Consider the following 11,363-nt stretch of genomic DNA (forward strand, 5'->3'; position numbering starts at 1 on the left):
TAAGCCAAATGAGCTAGTTTCTCCAAAAAATAATGGCATAGAAAATAGAGGGATTGATTTTTAGAGAATAAAAGATATTTAAAAGATAGAATAACTAAATCCAATGTATGGACCTTGTTTGGATCCTGATTTACACAAACTTACTGTAAAATATATCTGAGATAATCAGGGAAATTTGAAGATGGACTTAGTATTCAGTTTTATAAAGGAATTATTTTAAGTTGTATTATTATCAAAATGGCATGGTTGCCATTTTTTAAACTTCTTTATAGTAAAAGTTAGATGCATATCGAAGTATTTCCAGGTGAGTAAATATGAGGTTTGAGATTTGCTTTAAAATACTCCAGGAGAAAAAAAAAAAAAAAGATGGCGTGATAAAAAAAAAGGAGAATAGGTTTTTAGAAACTGCCGATAAATTGGTGAAACTGGATAATAGGTACATGTGAGTTCATCATACTATTCTTTGTACTTCTAAGTTTGAAATTTTCTATCATTAAAGGTTTTAAAAATTAAGGAAAACATGAATTGTTGGTGAATAAAATCTAAGATATCTCTAATAAGCATAGTCTGAAATGGAACATTTCTAAAAGAATATTTAAATGAACAAAATAACCTGATGAATTAACAATCTCCTCTGTATAGTTCCATTCCTCCCTATATTGGCACCAACAAGTTTTCTAGAACCCAATCACCTCTCTTGCATATGATTCTAGTAATACACAGACAAATCCCAATTCCTCTCTTTTCTTAGAGCTATCTCCCTTCTGTTTATATTTGTAATGCCACCTAATCCAGGCCATGACAAAATTTCCCATGACGGATATGATTTACAGGACTTCAGTTTGTCTTACAAGGTTATGTCTTAGCTTTATTTTTCCAGAAGTCACTGAAGGAGGCACCTAAGTTACATAAGTAAGCCCTGTTTGAGTCACAGTACAAGTCACAATACAACTCATTCCTCCTAAGCTAGGTTGGTTCTTCTCCACTGGTGAGTCCAGGCTTCATCCCTGACACAAAAATAGGGGCCCATTTTTCTCCCAAGCCTGTTACCCACCATCTACATACTACAGTGACCATAAGCAGGAATGAATATTTCACTTTCTGAAAACTAGCTTTTTCACAACACAGCTAACAACTAGCCTGATTCAAAATTAAAACCCTCCCAGTACAGAATTCTCCTTCTCTTCAGAGGCAAAGGCTGGGGGGACAAATGCTCCTTGTGCTCTGCCCTCGAGGTCAGCAGATTGAATGTGGCCTTGTGTGTGCTGTGAATGTACACTGAATGACATCATGCCTATTCAGTGGACTTTCCAGCCACCAGAGTCTCACTGATGACCAAAATTTTTCTTTTTAGAAAGGCGCTCTTCTTTGACTTATGAGATTGTTTTACTATCCTGGTACTTTTACTTTTTTTTCCAGCCTTAGCCATGATTCCTCCTCCTGACTTGTTCCTTTTCCTCTCCTTTTCTCTCCTTCCCTCACTTTTCCTCTCCCCTACCTTCCCCTGTTCTTTCCTCCCCTCCCTTTTCCTTCCTCTCCCTTCCCATCCTCTCTCCCTCTTTCTCTTTCCATTCTCCGTACATAAAACTAATAATTTTAGATGAATAAATGGAAACCTTCTGTATCACTTTCACCAGGTTCCAATCCTGCATCTCCGACAGACTACCAGATATTTATAATTGGGCATCCCATTATTAAATCCAAAATAAAACTCATAATCTCCCAAAGAGATTCTTCTTCCCATTTTCTTTAACTTTGTAAATGACACTTCCAGTCTCCAATCTGCCCAGACTTGGAAACTCGTAGCCATCTCTAGTTCTTTCCTTAACCACTATGGTGAGCCAGGCACTGAATTCTGCACTTTCAATCTTTAAAATGCATCCTAGCTCATCCCTCCTCTCCATTTCTACCATCACCAGGTGGTCTGGGCCCTTGTTGGGCTGAATTATAATATGGGGCCCTCTATGCTCCTCCACCCTCTATTCATTTTGTTTTCCTTGGGTCCACGGGGCCCACGCTCACCCCAGAGGATTCTCATTAAAACACTGCTTGACCCATACCACCCCTAAAACCTTGTATGATTATCTAATTAAAACTTCTCTGTAGAAACCCACACCCTCAGGCTGGCATTTGAAACTTTTCATAATTATTTCCCCCCGATGTGTCCAACCTTCCATCCATCCAAAATCATTTCCTCCTGCCTCTGTACATACAATTTTCATCTCCTGTCCAAACCTTTCCTTGTACTTTCATTTCATTCCACACTCCTTCCTCTCTGCCTATCTATGGGCTATCCATTCTCCAAGTCCACATGAAAACCTCTTCCTTCAGAAGGGGTTTATGGATGAAATGACCAGATACCTGGCTTTGCTTTAAAATAATGGGCAGAGGAAATGAAGCAGGTATCCGTATATGTGGACCTTTCCTCACTCAAATGCAATTAGTTCCCCCAAATAGCTTTTATTTGGGAAAATAAAGAAATATTTAAAAAATGCTCCTACTGAGACTTCTCTGGTGGTGCAGTGGTTAAGAATCTGCCTGCCAATGCAGGGGACACGGGTTCGAGCCCTGATCCGGGAAGATCCCACATGCTGCGGAGCAACTGAACCCATGCACCACAACTACTGAGCCCGTGTGCCACATCTACTGAAGCCCATGGGCCTAGAGCCGGTGCTCCACGCCAAGAGAAGCCACCACAATGAGAAGCCCGTGCACCGCAATGAACAGTAACCCCCACCCGCCGCAACTAGAGAAAAGCCCGCGTGCAGCAGCAAAGACGCAACACAGCCAAAAATAAAAAAATAAATTTATTTTTAAAAAATGCTCCTACTATATAGGGAGTGCCCTATTTTGGAATGGATTGCAGTTTGAAGAGGGAAAATATTGGTGGCCTGAGAATGAGGACATAGGGTTCTAGTTTTTAAGTGCTGATTATTAATAAGTTTTGTTTATTCCATTAACCTTGTTTCATCATATATAAGTTCTTCCATTGCTTTAGTTCATTGTCTCACTCATGGAGGTTGATTTTCTTGAATACTTCATGTTCCTTGATGGTGAATTTAGCTTTGTGATTGAGATTCCCGTTAGATTCTCTGCTGCATCTGTTTGCATGGTCTGCCTGGGAAAGAGGCAAGCGTTGCCCTTGTAGCTTGCCTCCTGGCCTGCTTTCAGGAGGAGGAAGGACAGGGTGTGCCACCTTAAGGTCAGGGCACCTTAGTGGTTGGTCTGTTAGATGTTGGTACTCACCACTCCCTCCTGAGGTCATCATTGGCTGCTGCCCTGTCTCTGACCTGATAGAGCCTGGGGGCAGGCACCCCATCATTGCTTCCTGCCTGCTCTTGCTATGGTATCTGTGCCTTGTCTGTTGCCCTGGAGCCCTTTCTGCTGCAAGTCTGTGTAGCCTCCAGGTGTACCCTCCACCCCCAGTAGTCTGTGCCTGCCCTTCTCAGCAGTCTCAGATGAGTCTAGTCTATAGATTTCCTTTTCAATCCAACCGCCTCAACATTTATCCTTTAAATTCTTAATCTAGTTTTTAAGCAAAATTATTTCTAGGCACTCAGAGGAAACTTCAACTTGTACTTAGGACACCATTTTGGAATTAAAGTCTCAGTTTGGGCTAAACTAGCCAGGTATCTCAGAAGCCAACCCATCGATGGCCATTGAGATTAGTGCTTATTCACCCACCTTTGCCAAAAGTGAGACAAGAAGAGGACATGAACTTCTGGTTAGGAAGCAGGGACAATTTATTTTTCTTAAAACTGATTTCCTGTTAATATCTGAGTGGGAAGTTAGAAGTTTGCATCCAAAGAATTTTTTTTGTCCTTTAGGAAATAGGCCGCTCAAAGTCAGAAACTCAGAAAAATATCTCCACGTATTTGCCCGTTGGAGTTTGAAATTACAGAATCCCCACGTGAGTGGATGTCAAGCCCCTGCATCTGGCAGGGCTCCTCCTCTAGGCTGAGAAGCAGTTCGGGTCCACTCAGCTGGAGAATTTATGGACACCTGAGTCCAATCCAGCTGAGTAGGGGAGAGGCTTGAGCGGGAGCCAGCCAGGTGCAGGCCATGCTTAGGGCTACATCTGGGGAGAGGGGATTCCAGGTGGGTGAGGGTCAGCCTGAGGGCTGAGTCAGAAGAGCAGAGAGGATTTGGAGGGCCCTGGAAGTCTCATTAGACCTTGGTGGTGAGATGAAATTTGGGCGTTGATCCTCTGAGCAGGGTCAGACCCTGTTGAGAGAGATTCTAATCAGGGGCTACTCTCTTATTTCATGGAGAAGGGGGAAAATTGCAAGGTCCTGAACAACAAAAGAAACCTTTTAAAACTCTCCATTTTTTTTTAAAGGGGAAGAATGTCGGTTTATTCAGGTATTAATACAGTGTAAATAGGATTTAATAATTTAGTTAAGAAAGCATTGCTGGGGCTTCCCTGGTGGCGCAGTGGTTGAGAGTCCGCCTGCCGATGCAGGGGACACAGTTTCGTGCTCCGGTCCGGGAAGATCCCACATGCCGCGGAGCGGCTGGGCCCGCGAGCCATGGCTGCTGAGCCTGCGCGTCCAGAGCCTGTGCTCCGCAACGGGAGAGGCCACAACAATGAGAGGCCCGCGTACCGCAAAAAAAAAAGAAAGCATTGCTTTGTTTGCCTTCAGGAAGCTGTATAAAAAGATCCAGGACCCCTTGACTGTTTTCTAAAACTTAAATGTGTGTGACCTACACAGGGGTGGGGTTAGGGAAGTAGGGTGGTGACTGGGTGGGAAAGGATAGTTTTACGCCCTGATGATGTGTTCACCTGGTCACATGGTTTTGTAAAATTTGCAAGAGTAAAACCAGAGTCTCTTTCTATGCTGACTTCCCTCCATCACCATCCCTTCATATCACATGGCAGCCATGTGATATTTTGGGGTATTTTCGGGTCTGGCTAAAGGAGTGTTAAAGACACACATTGAGTTTGGGTTCAGTGTGATGTATAGTTTGCAGGTGCTCTGGGTACAGTTATTTCTGGTGGTTTGAATATACGAGTAGCTCTCAGGAATTCTCTTCTTAAATGTTTTAAATGGAGCTATAACTTATATATCATAAACTTGACCCTTTTAAAGCATACAATTCAGTGATTTTAGTATATTCCTAAGGTGGTGCAGCCATCACAACTAATTCTAGAACATTTTCATCACTTCCCGAAAGAAGCCACATCAGTTCACTACCTGTTCTCTCCCTGCCCCCCACCAGCTGACTCCTAATCTCTAAATCCCCTCCTAATCGACTTTCTGTCTCTGAATTTGCTTATTCGGCACATTTCATATAAATGGAATCACACAATATGTGTGCCTTTTGTGCCTGGCATTTTTTGCTTAGTACAGTGTTTTCAAGGCTCATCCATGTTGTAGCATGAATCAGTATGTTATTCCTTTTCATGCCTGAATAATACTCCATTTTGTTCATTCATTCATCAGTTGATAGATATTTGGGTTGCTCCCAGGAATGCTCTTCCTAACCAGTGTGTTAACTCATTCAGCATGAAGGTCCAGGGCCAGTGGTGGTATTATTCTATGAACATGGCTCAGGGTCCCTGAGGCCAGAAGTGTGAGAGCTGTAGAGGAAAAACAGGTTTGGAATAGAGTCAGAAGCTTTCATGCTAGAGGAGTGACTAAATCTATGTATTCTTTCCACAGAAGTGATATTACAAAATTGTGGTCAGAGACTATCGAAATATTTGCAGCCAAAAAATCTAGGAAAACCTATTATAGTGGTATGTCAGGTAGTCAGTCAATTAAAAATCATTTTTCTGAATTTGGGGATATTTTTGGTAATTATCAATTTTTTCAAAATGCGTGATTTGTGCTTTATTTTCTCGTTTTAAATAAAAACTTTAAAATATAATTTTATATTTGTAATTTTGTATTTTTTTCTTAAAGGAAGTCCCCCAAGTTATATGTATAAGTTGCAACCCCTCAAAACCAGGATCCACCCTGCCCTAGGGCCACACTTTCAACCTACTTTCCTTGTCCTATACTTAGAGGTGGTCAGGAGCTTGTTGAGGGACTTCCTCCAGGGAATTATACAGCAAGCTGTTCATTTTGTGGTTTTCCCTCCCTCTTATTGTCCACTTTTTTCTTCTTGGGAGCACTTCCAGGGGAAGCTAGTTCATGCAACACCTTCATTAATGTACAATACCTTCAAGAATTGCTGTAATTGATTGTATTCCTCTCTATGCTCCCCTTCCCTGTTGCAGAGTCTACTTACCCATAATTCAGACATGGGTTTGGCCATGTGACTTGCTTTGGCCAATGGGATGTGGACAGAGAAGTCCACGTGATATTTCCGAGCACCAACTTCAGGGGCTTCGCAAGTTAGATCCAGCTCTAGGAGCCTGTGGTCCTTCAGCGTGCATCCTGGAAGAAGGTATGCAGGACAGACCTGCATCCTGAAACCTGTATTCAGTCTGAAGAAGAGCAGCTGCCGCTGACCTGCAGACCATGAGTGAGAAATAAATATGTTATTCTAAGCTACCGAGATGGGGGTTGTCAGAAACATAGTAGAATTGCAGCAGGAACTGACTTATTAGTTGCACATTCCCAATCCGAACAGCAGAGCTGATATCATTTATCTCTCAGGAAGAAGCTAAACTTAGTCCCAAAGCTCAAATTTCCAAGATCCCTGACAGCAGATCCCGATACCTCACCTTTCCAGGTTCCCATTTTAGCATGCTTCCACCTTTTAAGGAAATCCATTTCTGAGTTAAGGTCGTGTCTCCTTTTCTTCTTCTCCCCTCGGGTATAATTTTAAGTACAAATTATTTCACTGTTTACACTTTCTGTAATAGTATTTTTGCCACTTCAATTAAACTCCAGATGCAGCCCACTACACTTCCCCTGTCAACAGTGCCTGCACCAATTTACATTCCCACCACATCCTTGCCAACATTTGTTATTTGTGTACTTTTTCATGATAGCCATTCTGATATGTGTGAGGTGATATCTCATTGTGGTTTGATTTGCATTTCCCTGTTGATTAGTGATGCTGAGCATCTTTTCATGTACCTGTTGGCCATCTGCATTTCCTCTTTGGGGAAATGTCTATTCAGTTCTTTTTGCCCATTTTTCAATCAGGTTGTTGTTGTTGTTGTTTTGATGTTGAATTGTAGGAGCTGTTTATATTTGTTGGGTATTAATCCCTTATTGGTCATATCATTTGCAAATATGTTCTACCATTCAGTAGGTTGTATTTTCATTCTGTTGATGGTTTCCTCTGCTGTGCAAAAGCCTTTAAGTTTAATTAGGTCCCATTTATTTTTGCTTTCATCCCCTTTGCTTTAGGAGACAGATTAAAAAAGTTATTGCTGTACTTTATGTCAAACAGGGTTGTGCCTATGTTTTCCTCTAGGAGTTTTATAGTATCTGGTCTTACATTTATGTCTTTAATCCATTTTGAGATTACTTTTGTATATGGTATTAGAGAATGTTCTAATTTCATTCTTTTACATGTAGCTGTCCAGTTTTCCCAGCACCACTTGTTGAAGAGACTGTCTTTTCTCTATATTGTTGCCCCTTTGTTGTAGATTAATTGACCATAAGTGCATGGGTTTATTTCTGGGCTGTCTATTCTGTTTCATTGATCTACAAGTCTGTTTTTGTGCCAGTACCATACTGTTTTGATGACTGTAGCTTTGTAGTATAAACTTAAGTCAAGGAGCATGATTCCTCTAGCTGTGTTCTTCTTTCTCAAGATTGTTTTGGCTGTTCGGTATCTTTTGTGTTTCCATACAAATTTTACAATTATTTGTTCTAATTCTGTGAAAAAAGTCATCGGTATTTTGATAGGGATTGCACTGAATCTGTAGATTGCCTTGGGTAGTATGGTCATTTTAACAGTATTGATTCTTCCAATCCAAGAACAAAATTTTGCTATTTGCAGCAACCTGGATGGACTTGGAGGGCATTATGCTAAGGGAAATAAGTCAGACAGAGAAAGACAAATACTGTATGATATCATTTGTATGTGGAATCTAAAAAATACAACAACCTAGTGACTATAACAAAAAAGAAGCAGACTCACAGATATAGAGAACAAACTAATGATTACTAGTGGGGAAGGAAATGGGGAGGGGCAGTATGGGGGAGGGAATTCGGAAGTACAAACTATTAGGTATAAAATAAGTAAGCTACAAGGACGTATACAAAATGGGGAATATAGCCAATATTTTATAATAGCTATAAATGGAATATAACCTTTAAATATTGTGAATCACTATATCATACACCTGTAACTTATATAATATTGTACAGCAACTATACTTCAATTAAAAAATTAAAAATAACACAAAAATTTTAATAAATAAAAACAAAAAAGAAACAACTTAAGTACCAACTATAGGGGATTGGTTAAATAAGCTATATCAATAGAATGAAATACACTGTAATCATTAAAAGTGAATCAATAAAAATCTACTTAGTGACATAGAAAGGAGAGGGTTACCAAACAGCATGAACAGTAGAAACTCATTTTGTAAACACAAAATACATGTTTAGGTCTAGAAAGATATATGCCAGTTATTTACAGTGGTTATATCTGGTTGTTAGAATTATGGGTGATTTTTATTCATTTCATTTAGCTTATATTTTTTGTCTCCTTTGCTAACCATATTTCCTAATGTTTTAATTTTGCAGTAAAAATTAAGCCAATGTATTGTTATTTTGACCCTTACAACTGTTTTAGATGGATTGAGAGGACTTCTTTTCCTCTTTTTTTCTCTTTAATTTTTTTATTTCATTTTGTAGACACTCAGGGGTTGGGAATAAATGATGGGCTTTAACACAAAGGTGACAAGGATGATGACGGAGGTGGTTCCGTTCATACAGAAGACAGTAAAGGTCCAGGCATGCATATATAAAGGGCATGAAATGCAAGGTTACCAAAGTGCTAATAGGCAGCACAGGTAAGATGGATTTCCTCCTGTGCCCTTCCTATAAAAGGTTAAGCAGATGCCAATGAGCTTGGGATTTGCATTTCCTGATGGAGTCCAAATCAACACAAGGTGATACCTTCCCATCCCCGAAGGCCTGTAGGTTATTTTACTATAGAGCCTTGGTTGGGGAGGAGGGGACAGATCCAACTGAGAGAATTTTCAATTCATTATATTTTCCCCATGAGTCAGAAATGAGCAACCTTTTATTGCTTGAGGATCAATGTAGGAAAAATAAAATTCCCAACAGGCTTAAGTGATATGCAGCAGGTCACACAGGAAGCTAGAGGTGAAGTCAGACTGATTTCCAGCACTATACGTATTCCACCCATGTCATCTCAGTAATTTCTGAGGAGACTTATGAGGGTGGCAGCGCTGACAAAGTTAACTCAAAGCGGAGAAACAAGACATCCTCAGCCTAAGCATCTGTCTGAATCATTCAGCGCCATCATATAGCTAGATGGTTCCTAGAAAAAAATACGGAATACGTCATGATTTTGTATGTCATCCCTGGGCAGGGGCCATGCTAATCTCTGCATCGTTCCAATCTTAGTACCTGCTCTGCCAAAATGAGTACAAGAGGACCTCTTATTGTCGACCATGACATGAGCTCTCTACCTTTTTCAGAGAAGGGGCAATTCCAGATTCAGTGTTTCCCTTCTGAAATAGACGATGGCAAAGAAATAGAATCAGTAAAATGGAAAAGCTAAACTATAGGGAGAGAGAAATAACAGAAACATAAAATTGTTCAACAATGTGATCAGCTAAAAAAGACCAGAGTAAGACTGTGTCTAAACAAAGGTGGTTAAAGCAGAGGCTAGAGCTGGGTTTCTTCATAACAGGCCCTTCTTACAGGCTGAGCGTCCTCTCTGGCTTGATGATGATGCAGAAGACAGACTTGTGGTGAGCTGGAGGAGCCCGTTGTGCGTCTCTCTTCCTGGCTCTGCATTTAGTGAAATCAGCTATGGTGGGAGCATTTACACCACAAAATGAGCAAATGCTATAGATCAGGGCTCTTTTCCTCGGAGAACTAGTTGTTAAAGGTTTACCAGCGCATCACTGTGACAAACCACAGTAACCTTTCAGAGGAAAATCCAGAGAATATGAAGCAGTCCTGGCAGAAGTTCAAAAGTATACAAACCCTTCCCCAGCCACTTTGTCTCACTACCCCCTGCCCACTGCAGTCCCTGAAAACCCACCTCCCCAAACACTTTCTTGTTATGCCAAGCAGGAAGCTTCCCCGGGGCTCTTAGAGCAGGCCTGAAAACAGGGTACATTCTCAAGGAGAGGCAAAAGAATGAATGAAAATATGACTCCTGCCATGCACAGGGCATGCCACCTCTGAGCAGAAAGTGAAACTTGAACTATCCCTTTGATCTTATAAGGAACATATAAAGGAAATTAAAAGGCCCTTAATCGCACTTGAATTTGTAAAAGAGCAAATCTCACTTCCTTTATTCTTTTTCTCCAACATCTGCAGCTCTGTCTTGAATACAATTGCAGATGGTTTTTCATTACCTTTTTTTAAATGTCTGGAGAAACAGCTCAACTTTCCAAGTAGAATTATTAAAAGAATTCAGGGCAGGATGTAAAAATCTTTCACTTTTTCTAAGTCGTCACCTCTCCCTGCATTATCATAAGTTCTCTTAAGTGTAGTTACTTTCCTCCCATTTCCTCCCCTCCTGGGCTGCACTTTTGTAATAAAGTAGGCTCAAGGGACATGAGTCCTTCCTCTGATTGGGTTAGAGTAGGACGAAGGCAAGGGGCTGGGGAGAGAGAGAGAGTGACTAGGCAGCCACGTGGAAATGACATCGTCTCTTACTGTCCACTTTACATAGTTGTCATTTTTCATGCTGGTGTCTTTAAGTCTTGTATATATGACTGGCGGTGCTATCTGTAACATCCTTACAAGAACAATTAAAAGCTTAATTTAATGGCTATAAAATGTAGAGAGAAATAAAAAAAAGAATCTCCAGATCCTGAGAAATCTTCAAAAACGATAAACTCTGTACTTTAGTGAAAAATAATGCTTTAATGTTTTCATGATAAAAGCATCCATGCATATTAAAGAAAATTTAGACTATATGGAAGCAAAGCCCCAAATAGCTAAATCCACAGGACACAGATTTTTTTGTTTTCTAACATGTCGTGTTTTCAGGTCCATTTTGGTTGGATTGTCTCTAACATCTATTGATTGTTTGCGTGCTTCTGTGTATTCAGATATAGAGCAGAAGATGCAAATGGGCAGCTTTGGGGCCAAAAAAATATCTGGCACGTTTTATTTGGCCTGTGCAATATATTTATGATTTAAATTCAATTTTAACATGCAAAAATGAAGAGATTTCACATTAAATCCGTATTTAGAATTTTTCTTGAAAAATTGAAATTCATTCCCAAATGTCAGGAGCTG

At 40.4% G+C, this 11,363-nt stretch overlaps 1 non-coding gene across 1 annotated transcript; it reads right to left on the reverse strand.

Moving 5' to 3' along the window:
* Positions 1–9,426: 9,426 nt before the first annotated feature.
* LOC137207298 (U6 spliceosomal RNA) lies at positions 9,427–9,530 on the reverse strand. Its single transcript, XR_010935019.1, has one exon. It is a non-coding gene; the product is annotated as a U6 spliceosomal RNA (small nuclear RNA).
* Positions 9,531–11,363: the final 1,833 nt, after the last annotated feature.

The sequence above is a fragment of the Pseudorca crassidens genome, chromosome 1 (assembly GCF_039906515.1).
Source record: "Pseudorca crassidens isolate mPseCra1 chromosome 1, mPseCra1.hap1, whole genome shotgun sequence".
NCBI lineage: Eukaryota > Metazoa > Chordata > Mammalia > Artiodactyla > Delphinidae > Pseudorca > Pseudorca crassidens.